This window comes from Rattus norvegicus, chromosome 6, assembly GCF_036323735.1.
Source record: "Rattus norvegicus strain BN/NHsdMcwi chromosome 6, GRCr8, whole genome shotgun sequence".
Classification (NCBI taxonomy): Eukaryota; Metazoa; Chordata; class Mammalia; order Rodentia; family Muridae; genus Rattus; species Rattus norvegicus.
This window is the reverse complement of record NC_086024.1, coordinates 111014383-111027012: the sequence shown is the minus strand read 5'-3', so window position 1 is coordinate 111027012 and position 12630 is coordinate 111014383. Positions and strand designations below refer to the sequence as shown.

The 12630-nt window shown below is 50.9% G+C and overlaps 1 protein-coding gene across 2 annotated transcripts in view; it reads right to left on the bottom strand.

The window, feature by feature from the left end:
• The window catches only part of Jdp2 (Jun dimerization protein 2), a 44466-nt gene that overhangs the window by 6380 nt on the left and 25456 nt on the right, over window positions 1–12630 (bottom strand). The window lies entirely within an intron of this gene.

Below are 12630 nucleotides of genomic sequence, written 5' to 3'. Positions count from 1 at the left end.
CCACAGGTGGTCCTGAGCACAGCTTTCCACCTGACACATGGACAGACAGAGGGACGGATCCCCCTTTCTTACCCACATCTCAGCAAACACCTGTGACTGCTGACATGGAGAGGTCTCCTGGTCGGAGGGTTCTCCTCGGAGCAGATGGGCATCCTGGGGAGGAGCTCATGCCCCCTAAGGGCAGGGCTACCTGGCTCAGGCAGAGTTTCTGGGGCTGGGAGCCTGGCCAGTCCACTCATCAGAGTCAGGCTGCTCCCTGCAAGTGGGTGGGGCAACCTGTTCTGCCTAGCTCAAGCCCTATGGGTGTGATTTTTTTCCAGGCCAGCAGCTCCTAGGCACTTCCTTTAAAAACACCTTGGGCAGAGACCCAGGTTCCCATTCTGCACCCAACCTCTCCCAGACTCTTGTCACCCCACCTCTTCTGTTGGGGTTTCAAACCCTCACCACATTTTCCTACCAGAATGGCTCCTTCTCTCTGTCCCCCAAACTTCTGATCTATTTCCCCAGGCTGTCACAGTGACTCTGCCTCCTCACCTAGCTGGATACACCCCAGGATCCCCTGAGATAGCTTATCTGCTCGAAGGAACTCAGGACTCATAAAGCAAGGCCCATAGCCCAGGGGGGGACAGAAACTCACCACCCACCCATCCTGCTGGGCAGTTGCTAAGAATTCACTATCAGTAATAACAAAAGCTGCCTCTCACCTCCTTTGACAAATCCTTTCAACACACACCACTCCATCCTCAAGACCAACTCCCTGGGAAGGCAGTAAATCTGAGGCTTAAAAGTTCACTTTATCTACAGCCATTCAACAACGACATGGCTGAGCTGGATTTTGAACTCAGGTTTTACAAGTTCCAACTTTTCTACTCTAAGAAAACAATAACAACAACAACAACAAAACAACCCAATTTTTTTTTTTGAAGCAGGGTCTCAAGTAGCCAAGACCTTCTCAACTCATTATGTTGTCAGAGATGACCTTGAGTTTGCAGGCAATCCTCCCTCACTTCCTGAGTGCTAAAATTACAGCTGAAGACTACGCTCAATTTATTACTTGAACCTAGGGCCTGTGCATGCTAGGCAAATACTTTGCCAACTAAGCCACATTCTTTCAGGGGTTTTTCTGCCGGGGTGCCTTGTGCTGGCCTTGCCAACCGGGGAAATCTGGAGGCCTCAGAGGGCCATCTGGGCTGGGGACAGCTCCAAGTCAGAGGCCATGAGCTGTGATGTTACTCCGAGCTTGCCAATTCTGTCACTTCTTGAGTGGGGTAAGGTTAAGGGGTGACTCTGGCAGTCCACAGCCTGTGACAGAGTCTCAGTCCAAAGGGACATCAGCCAGGAAAGTAAGCGTCCTCTCTCTGTGCACTTCTGGCATGGTCGAGAGCGCAGGGAGAGGGTCCAGCCCACACCAGCACTCTGGCCTCTGATTTTGGCAGAGCGGCCTACTTCCTCCTTCCACACCTTAAGACTCCTCCTTAAGCCACACTGGCGATCTGGGAGGCTGCTGGAGAGGTGCCTCATCAATGCCTCACACCGGACACCTCCCATGCCCGTGGCCGCCTTTGAAACCGAACCAGAAGTGGCAGCTCCTCTGGCTGACATTGATTCCGCCCGACCTCAGCCTCACCCCCAGAGCAGGCCGAGGTAACCGTGACATCAGGCAAAGGGAAGGAACCGGAGGAAGTGGCTGGCAGCGCAATCTCCCCTCTGCTAAGAGGCTCTGCCCACAAACTGCCATGGCGATGGGTGCAGCCTGCCCCAGCTGGGCTCCAGGACCTCAAGCCTTACCCTAAGCGGCCCAAATGAGACATTGCCCCTGTCACCCCAAACCTGGCCCACCGGTTAACCCCTGCACATGGCCTGGGCCCAAACGGCTAGGAGTAACACATTCAGGGGCTGTGACTGCAGTTTAACAAGTCACCTGGGCCAGTTTGACACCCAGATCACTGAACTGTTCCATCCGCCCTCTGAGCCCATCAAACCCTTCTGTCGATACTTTTTAGTCTGGTGGCCACACCCTCCTCCATGATGGTCAGGTCATCCACCCCAGCTAAGAAGACATTCCTTTCCTACTTGGTAAACTTCTTCTCATCCTTCAAGAGTAAAAATCACCTCCTCTAGGAAGGCCCCTTTTGATGTCCCTGATAGAACCCCTGTGCCGCTACAGAATTCATCCCAACCCCAGTTAAAATGGTCACCAGCTTTCCCTGCTAGGCCGGAGGATGGGTAGCTGAGCGTGGCACTTAGTCATAGTGGGCTCCAGAGAAGGAATGGAATCCCAGACTGAAGAGAACTATGCAGCTGAATGGAGTCTAACCATACAGAGACGTCAGCGACCTGCACTCGGGAAAGCCGTTCCACCAGGATGCCTCTTGTCTGTCTGGAGGGAGCTGGAAGTCTGGAACCTGTCTCCCTTAGACTCAGTGACTAAAGGGAGTGTCTAGATTTGGGGTGCAGGGTACTAATCTGACAGGTCTGTTCAGATCCTATGAAGTTCTGGGCTGTGCATTTAGGCCTAGAGTCCCCCATCCTGCAGCTGCCACAGCATGTGCCCACCCTCAGCCATTCCTCTCTCCACACACACCCTGAGCAACCTTTCTCATTAAATGACATCTCGCCAAGTTGAGATGTGGCCCAAGACTTACCACATCTTCCCCATTAGAATGGGGATGCATCTTCTCAACCCGCCCCACCCACAACTGCTGCTTTGAAGAAGTCCAGGGGAGATACGGCTGGCAAAGCCCTTCCAGACCCATGGGGCCTCTGCCTTCTGCACCCCACAGCCACTGGGCTTGTCCCACTGTATCGGTGCCTGAACTATCTCTGTCCTTGATTGGACAGAGGTTGTCCTGCCCTCCCCCAGCCTCCTCCTGCTTTCCTCCAGAGGAAGCGGGGCTTCTGCTTCCCTGATACTTCCTGAGTTCTACAGAGCATCTTACAGAATGTTCTCACCACACACAGAGCAGCCGTCCAAAAGCAGAACCCCAAATGGGGACTGGTGGGGCTCCTTACACAGCTGGAAAAACTGGGGTGTCTGAGGAGGAGGCAGAAGGCATTTAGGGAATGGTGTGGTGGAATTGGGGGTTGGGAGTCTATCCTTCCCTGTCATCACCCTTAGCTCTGTCTGTGTTCTACCCAACTCCCAGAAGCCTCGAGGGAAAGACATCTGCTCTCAGTGACAAGTGCCCCTACACTGTACTCTGCATCAAAGGGACAGATTCTTCAGGGACCTGCCACCTTTAGTGTCCCTCCTCACCCTGTCCCATCTTTCTTCTCCAGTCCCTGATAAGGAGCAGGCAGGCCCCAGATCCCACACAGCTGATGGGAACATGGTGAGAACAGCTGATATGAGCTGTGCTGTATTGTGATTTGAAGATTCCGAGTGTCAGACACAAGAGATATGCAGGGTCACCAGCTTCCACCATTGCCTGAGGCAGAAAGGTCAGGCAGCTAAAGTACACAGAAATAAAAAGAGATAGGAGGAAACTGCTCAGCGGCAGGAGGAAGTCACAGGCATAGAGAGGAGCCCTGGACCAAGGAGGGTAAACAAGGTGCTCAGGGCACACTGCGGAGGAGGCCCTCACCCTGGGGTTTCTGAAAGCACATGATGGGTACCTGGGAGGGAGTGTCTCCTTCACTGTCATTTCTAGACCCTCACCTGTGGAGACAGACAGATGGCAGACAGACAGACAGACAGACAGACAGACAGACAGACAGACAAACAGCAGCAAGCAGAAGCACATAGACAGCAAAGGTATCTTGATCCCCTCGATCCCACCAGGTGGGGCCTGACTGTGCTGCTTGTCTTTGGAGTTCATGGTGGACTTGAGACTCTCTCCTTTGGCCTGGAGTGAGTTTGATTAAGGTTTCTGTCACCTGCTATTGGAAGATACCTATGACATCAGCCCACCCCCCCATGAAGTCAGGGGTTCCTGGTGATACAGGAAGAGCAGAAGGTGGTCCCCAGTGATCTTAGGAAGAAGTACCCAGCAGTAATATCTCTAGAACCAGCCACCCAGAGAGTGGCAGAGTACAGACGCAGGGGACACTTACACAAGCAGCTGTAGAAGCAAACGGTGCCAGTGGGGAGAGATTACGAGAACCAATTTCTAAAATTCTCCCTTCCAACCTACTACTCTGCCAAGTGGACACAGTATTAAACTGACTCCTAAGGACTTATCATTAAGCCAGTAGTGATGAGTCTCTGAGCTCTCACCCCGGAAGCTTCTATGTGCAGTAGATGATGAGTAACGGAAGCCCACAGTTGGTCAACATGCCGAGAATGAGCATGAAGAGCTCAGTCCTGGATGGGACGTCTACTGCACACCCTTCCTCCCAGCTCCGGGATCACTGTCGGAGAGGGAGGCGCTGTAAGGGCCAGAGGTGGTGGAGGACTACAGCAAAGCTGTCCTCAGGACACATCTGAGTATCTGTGCATATAAACTCACAACGGTCGTGACAGCATGGGCAAACACCAGCTCGGAGATGGGAGGCGGGTATCACGTCCCACCCTAGCTAGGAGCTATCAGCAACTGGTGGCTGCTCAGAAAAGGAGAGTCATTGTTCCTCAAGGATGCAGCCCATGAGAGGCCACCATTGCTTCGGTAGCTAGCCCTGCACCCATACACATCCGGGCAGCCCTGAGTGCACTCAGTTGGTAGACAGTAAACACTGAGGCTTGGAAGAAATCATCGTGGGAGATGGGAAAGGAAGTGGAGTGGAAGGAAAGGAAGGTTAGTGTGATCAAAACACACAGGGCGCATGACTGAAATTCTGCACCGCCACCCCAAAAAAATCTTACTTAAAAATACCTTAAAACTTAACTAAAAAAAAAAAATTCTTCCTCCTATTGGTGCCTCCCACTGGCCAAGCGCAAACCAAGGGATGCTGGGTAACGCTTCTTGCTATGGTAGGTCACAAGCAGGTAAGATAGACACAGATCTGCTGGATGAGTAAAAAAACCCCAGATTTCTATAACCCCTCAAAAGTCCACTTGCAATAGCAGCCCCACCCAGAGCTGTCAGGCAGGACACAATGCAGGGGTTGGGGTCACCCTCACAGTTGGCTCTTTCTGGACACTGTGAGGCTGGTGGTAAGGGTGGGGGCTCCTGCACCCTAAGACTCAGAGAGCAGCTCTGTGGACAATTGTCTGCCTATCAGCTTCCTTCCTAAGCTCCACCCCAGACCTGCTGGACTGGAATCTGTGTGTAACCTGATTCCCGAGGGACTTGAGGGCACAGGAGTTTGCTCAGGAGACCATGGTGAGCCCTTGACCAGTCTCTCGACAAGCATATTTCTCCTCTGTGCTGTGCTCTTTTTGTAAGCACTGCCACCTGCCTGATGGTTTAACCACATACAAACCTGCAATCACCTTACCCCACCCCACACACAACAGCCCATTTAACAGCCTGCAAGGATCCGGCTTGTGAGCTCCAGCAGATCACATCCTAGTCAAACCCTCCCCGTGAGACCTTCGCCACTGCAAGGCTTCCTGGGGACTAAAATGTCAGCCATCTCTACTTTCAGCCCTCCCTTCACAGCCTCCATCACTTACAGCAGGGCCCAGTGGGAGATGGAGACCCGCCCCTGACCATCTCTTTCGTAGCCTCTTTTCTCTACCCTTGACTTCAGCAACCCGGGGCCTCCTGTCTCAACATGGGGGCACCATACTCTTCCCTGTCCCCTCTGCTGGGACTTCTTGTTCTAGATTTCACTGCCACCTCAACGGAAAGTGCCCTTCTTTTTTATCATCTGTCTGTTTCCTTCCAGGGGCTTTTGATGACTTGCGCTCCTCTTCCACATATGCTTCTGTCTCTCGTCAGTTTCTCCTGGGGTTTTCAATCTATTTATAGTCATTCTGTCTCTATCAATATCATAGCCTCCCTCTACCGCCATCACTCAACTGAGCACGGTGAGGAAGGAAAGAGCCTTCAGTGTATATTCGTGAATTAAATCAAGACAATTTACTTCTCGACAGTCATTGGTGGCACACATTTTAATCCCAGCACTCAGGAGGCAGAGGCAGGTGGATCTCTGTGAGTTCAAGGCCAGCCTGGTGTACAGAGTGAGTTCCAGAACAGCCAGGGCTACACGGAAAAGCTCTGACTTGAAAAACAAACAAACAAACAAACAAACAATATTTTCTTCTCCATCTTTTGAGTCATCTAGCACAGCTCTCTCTTAGCTCACATCCCGCCCCCTCCCCCACTATTATAGATAAAGCCGTTGGTAGGATCGGCGACAGTCCAGGGTTCAAATCTAGGTCTTTTGCCCCTGAGGCCCAAGCAATCCTGCTTTACGGAGAAGTCTATGATCTACATGTATTCCACATATGTGTAATACCACCCCCAACACACACACACACACACACACACACACACACACACACACACACACACACACACATACACACACACACAGAGCCTTTTCAGCCAGGCCCTCTCACAATGGGAACTTGTGACCACAACAGAAGCTTCTAGTCCAGACAGCAATGTTCGTTTTGCTTTTTCCTCTTTGGGTCTCTTAAAAAAAAAAAAACAAAAAACAAAAAACAAAAAACAAAAACAAAAAACAAAAAACAAAAAACAAAAAACAAAAAACACTGACTGCCCGATCAACAGGACTGGATAATGGCTGCAGAGCTAATGGACGGGCCCTCCCTGCTCTCTTCAGCTTAGTTGTCACCTTTGGTCATGTTCCTCGGCTCACATACTTAGCCTCCGTGGCCACATGAGACTGACGTGTGACATCTGACATTTCCAAAGCAGTTTCAAAATTATGTCTTTTGAAGGCTGGGGCTATGACTCAGCGGGCAGTGTTTGCCTGTGGCGCAGAAGGCCCCCAGCTTCATCCTCAGCACTGCATGAACTGGGTGTGGCTGTGCACACCTGGACAGTGGAGACAGGAGGATCAGAAGTTCAGTCATCACTGGTTACCGTATCTAGGTCAAGGCCAGCTTAGCCTACGTGAGACTCCATCTCAATTTTTTTTTCCTTTTTTTGAGAATAAGAAAGAGACATGTTTAACGCAAGGTACAGGAAATACAGAGACTCTCTCATACAAGGTATCAAGGACAAAGCAGCAAAGGAACATTAAGAGCAGGCAGACAGTAAAAAGCAGATGCAAACATATGAGAATGGAGATCTGAAGGGCCTGGGTAGGAACTAGGAATGGTAGTACAGGCAGAAAGAGCCAGGCCTAGGCATGTGGGCCTGGCATAAACTGTAGCATTTGTCGGAGTTCCTCAGACACTCTGTTAGAAAGGCTGTGGGCTCCTGGGCAAGTCACCTGGCCTCTCTGAGTCTCAACTCCGAAATGCACACAGACGGCACGGAGTGGGTTTGGAAGTACACAGCCCCGCCCAGCCCAGAGCCTGGAACACAGGAATGGCTCTGCAGCATCCCCTCTGCAGGCAACAAGGTTACTAAAACCCCATTACTCTAGAGGCATGGTCAGCCTCCCTCCTTGGCATGGAAAGGAGAGAGAGACCCATTGGGGAAACAGCCTTGCAGTATCCAAATGTAGCTCTGGGCTTAAAGTCACTAGCCAGGCCCACAAGACCCGCCTCCAACACAGAGAAGCCACATTTCAACACCAGGGACCCGTGAGCACCCTGGGAAGTAAACACCCAAATGCCAAACATACCAGACATTCCCCCACATAAACTGGCTGCACTGAGACAGGGGTTCCCCTGCCCCCTACCAACAAAGTAGGACAGGACAGTCCAGAGGTGAAACCCAGGCCAGCCCAGGCCAGCTAGGCCAGACCCACCACCTCTCCTGCAGGGATGAGGAAACCCCAGGGTCTCCCTGAAGCCTTCAGGAGCCAAGTCTCTGGCCCTCCAAAGCACTTCCAAAGTCTGAGTGCTAAAAACTGTCTGCCCTTGGCCACCTCTCCTCCCTAGCTAAGCCATCTGGTGCAAGTGGCCAAGGGCTGGGTCTCTGTTGCTTCTGGGGAGGGCCTCATGCGAAAGTTCACACATATGGCACTGGAAGGCAGGGGAGGCGAACGCAAGCCACCTTTGAGAGCTAGGCTGGTTAATTAATGGTTAATAAGGGAGAAGGGCTAGGCAGGGCTGTGTCTGCTGAGGGACACCCAGATTGGCATCAGCAAAGCAGTTTCTTTTTTTTTTTTTTCTTTTTTTTCAGAGCTGGGGACATAACCCAGGGCCTTGCGCTTACTAGGCAAGCGCTCTACCACTGAGCTAAATCCCCAACCCCAGCAAAGCAGTTTCAATACTGCCCCATCTTCTAAGATTCCAAGACTAGCTGAAAATACGAATTTCTAATCCTAAAACCTCTTGGAGCTGGAGAGAGATGGCTCAGCAGTTAAGAGCACTGACTGCTCCTCCAGAGGATGTGGGTTCAAATCCCAGCACCCACGTGGGGACACAATTGTTTTCAGTTACAGGGGACCTGACACCCTTACACAGACATACACACAAGCAAAACACAATATCCGTAAAATAAAAATAAATAAATCATTTTTTAAAGAAGTAAAACCTCTCAATACTTAATGTTGCCGACTAATTCCACTTTGAACTGAATACCACTTACTATCCGACTCCAGTGGAGTCTGCCTGAGGTCTCATCTGCACCAGAACCTACACTGAGACCTTGGGCCAATCAGCTCACCTCTTTGGACCATGAAAACGCTTAACCAGTGCAAGAGTTCCCGTTTCTCTCCGACCTTCAAGAGCCATCTTCAAGCGATCCTGAGGGGGTCTCATTTTACCAATGGAGAAATAACAGTTTGGAAAGGAAAAGGTCGGCTTGTAGCTCTATAGGCAGGGAAACTACTTATCCTGTGATGGCAGGCTGCCTCTGGCGTGGCTGACTGGGCTAGACCCTCCTTTATCATCTTCCCTGGGGTCATTCACTGGGTCCTTTGGCAGGAGCGGTCACATGGCAGGAAGAACACTGACATTCCCTAGATCCCTTTTAAGACGTTTCTATATTCACACAGCAAACACCTAAACCCACCCCTAGATTCCACACACAGGAAACTAAGCCTGGTTCCAGGTTGACACTTGGGGACAAGAACTGGGTCCTAGAGGACAATTTCAAAGGACACTGCTGGGTCATCCTCTTTGGCTACTTGACTACTCTGTACCATCTATGTTGTCTTGGATTCTCTCTTACCTTGGTCCAAGTCACTGTACCCATCCGTCCCCTGACGCTGTTGGACTCTGCTGGGAGCCTCTTCTTGGTCTTTTCTTACCATGTTCTAGCTTGCCATTGGCTTACCCACTTGTCATTTTACTGACACACCTGCAGGTATCACGTCATCCACCCCTGTGTCTTCACCACCTTCTGTACACGACGACTAACCAAATCTCTATTTCCACACCGAGATAGCCAACTGACCCCCAGGCACTCAACGTGACGCGTCTCAGCTCCCAAAGACTCAATCATCTACTATAGCAGTTCTCAACCTGTGGGTTACAACCCCTTTGAGAGGTCAAATGACACTTTCCCAAAGGTTGCATATCAGGTACTCACATTATAATTCACAATAGTAGCAAAAGTCGAGTTATGAAGTAACATTGAAAATAATTTTACAGTTGAGGGTCACTACAACGTGAGGAACTATATAAAAGTTGCAGCACCAGGAAGGTTGAGGACCACCGGGCTACTGGTTGCTTCATCTCTGCCTTCCACCCTGGCTGGCATTGCCACCTACCCATTACCTAGGCTACAAACTCCAACCTCACCCTCTCCTAGCTTCCCTGTTATCTCCAATTTTGATTCTACTAGACACCCAATTTCATGCCCGACCTCAGGAGCGCCCAACCTTCTGCAGTTGTAACACGGCACTGTTATCTACAGATGTATTGAGTGTCTTCCACAGCTAACCCGAGATGCACGTGGCCCATGCAACTCAGGCTGGACATGCTCACCCCGCTGTAATGTTCAGATTTGTTCTCCATCGTACACTTCTACCACCTTTCGCCTGGACCCTTCACATCTCAACACTGCAAAGTCCTCCTAGGAGGGCTCCTGGTCCTGCATTGATCTCCCTTCCCTCCAGACCAGCCACTGAATCCTCCAGTGCAAGCCTAACCAGTGGCTGACCCTTAGGTCGGAAGTGGCTTTCCTTGCCCTACAGACCAAGCTGCTATATCACGCAAGGTTCTTGTGCCTGACCCCACCATCCTGTGGTCTCGCCCACTACTCATAGCACCTACCACTCTGCTCCTGAAGCATCCCCATCTGCCTCAGGCTCCCCTGGCCTGGTACCTCTGCCTCATTAAGTTCTTAGCTCACTTCTTGGGTCTCTTGTATACTCAGGGGGACTATTATCTCCATCAGGAAGTCTTCCTTGACTCTGAGCCCTCGGGCTAAGAAGCGATCTCTGCAAGAGTTCCCATTCAACCCTGAACTTACCATTGGCCCTACTGTGCTGTTTTCTACCCTTTGTGGCTGTCTCCACCACACTGGGAGTTTCATGAAGACAAAGCCTGTGTCTTGTTGGCTTTTTCTGTGCCCAGTAGATTGCTAAATACTTGCTAAAAGGAGAGGAAATTCAATCTAGACAAGAACCTGTGACTATTTTTCCCCCATTTACAGTGTTGGGGACCAGTCCTGCAACCCTGCTCCACTGGTTTGCTCCTGCTCTTAGATGCCTGCAGGGCCAGGATGTAACCATGACAGATGCAAACACCAGACCTTGCTCCTTCAAGGGCCCTTGGTAACCCTGGGAGAAGGCTCTATGGGAGCACTGCTGAGGCACCTGCTCCCCTGCATAATTCCCCAGCTCCCAGGTCCAGCTGGTACCTGCACCGGCTGGCAATGGAGGAGAAGAACAGGACTGGATTCTAACCCCCAGCCTGAGGTTCTGGAACAGACAAACCCCTCAGATCTATATCCCCATGCATCATGAGGCAAATGCTCACAGAGAGGAGCAAGCATGCCCAGGTCCCCCTCAAGACACAGGCAGGCCAGGCAGAAGGCCACTGTCTTCCAGGAAGATGCCATATTTTACAAACTAGTAGTCCTTTATGAGTTGTTAAGATCAATGCCACAGGCTCACCCATTAAACCAACTTGTCTTCCCACTACCTCTTACCAAGAAGTGATGCCTGTCTCTGTCCTGGGCCTTCCCAAAACCGAGGCCGTCCACCCACAGGGAAAAAAATTCTCCTCTGGGTCAAGAGAGAACCTGTAAAACAAAAGGCTGCTAGGCGTGGGCTGATTTACAGCACATACAGGGAAAGGCCATTTTCAGAAGGAAAAAAAAAAAGCTGCGCAGAACAGCCTGTTTCCAAGGCTAAGAAAAGACAGCATTGTGTTTGGAACAAAGCCTGCAAAACCAGGCTGAGCAGGGTGACACCCATTCACTGTTAGGGAAAGAGCAAACTCGGCTACCAGGGATGAGAATGAAGGAGACCCGGGGACAGCCATCTTGGCACAGACAGGGATCAGCACTAACACCGGAGAGGAGAGCTGTCCCCGGCCTCGTGTAAAGGAAGAGCGTTTGGAGATTGGAGACTTTGGTTGGAATGAGTGCTTCAGGTGTGGTCCACACTTAGTAGGGTCTGCTTTCCCAGCGCTAGGCCCGGCAATCTATTTCTTCGCCCTGTTGGCAATTACTTCGAAAGATGAGATGATTCTCGATAGCCCCAAAAGGCAAGCATGAAGCAGAAAATAAATGGTAAGGGGAAAAGAAAAACATTTTCTTCCCCAAAGTTAATAATCCAGTTGAAACGTGTGTGTGTGTGTGTGTGTGTGTGTGTGTGCATGCTTCTGCGAGTGCAGGCCAGAGGTTGAGACTGAATGTGTTCCTCAATAGCTCCTTACCTTACCTTACCTGCCTACCTACCTACCTACCTACCTACCTACCTACCTACCTACCTACCTGTTTATTTATAGGCAGAGCCTCAACACCTGAAGCTAGTCTAGACTGGCTGACCACTGAGGACCTTCCAGTCTCTGCCTCCTCAGGACGGGGACTACAAGCGTGTGCCATTACATCTGGCTTTTATATCAGTGCAGGATCAAATTCCCCATGCTTATGCAAGGAGCGCACTATTGACTAAACTACCTCCCCAGCTCCAGAAATGGATTCTCTAACAATGGTGTGTGGTGCGGAATGTCTGGAAGCCACTGGCCTACACACTGAGGGACGAGCTCTTGCACACTGACTCGCCATACAATCAGTGGGAGGCTCAGGCCCTGCACGGAATATTGATGAGCAGGGATACTCTGAAAGCCTGGGTTGGCCAAAGCCGCCCTTTTCAAGAGCCAACCCATTAAAGCCTTTGGAAGTCATTTGTCTTTCATTGTGAAGGTGAAAAACAAGGTCCCGAGCTTAATTATTCTCCACCAAGGCAATTCCATTTCATCTGTATGCAGGCCGTGCAGCCAAACCACACATTTCAGCCAATTTCACTCAGGCGCACGAAATAGATCACTGGCAAATCACTCAGCAGAACGGCCACCTCTCCATCGAGAGGACTGAACGCTGGCTAATAAAAAGCCTGCACGTGACAAGGTCAAATGAGGTCACAGTCAGGGATGCCTGACCTAAAGAACAGAAGGATTACACCATGAGGATGACAGCTAAAATGGACCAGGAAGGGCCTGAGCCCACTAATGGGGATGAAGTATGGCAGACTGCTTGTCCCTGGCCA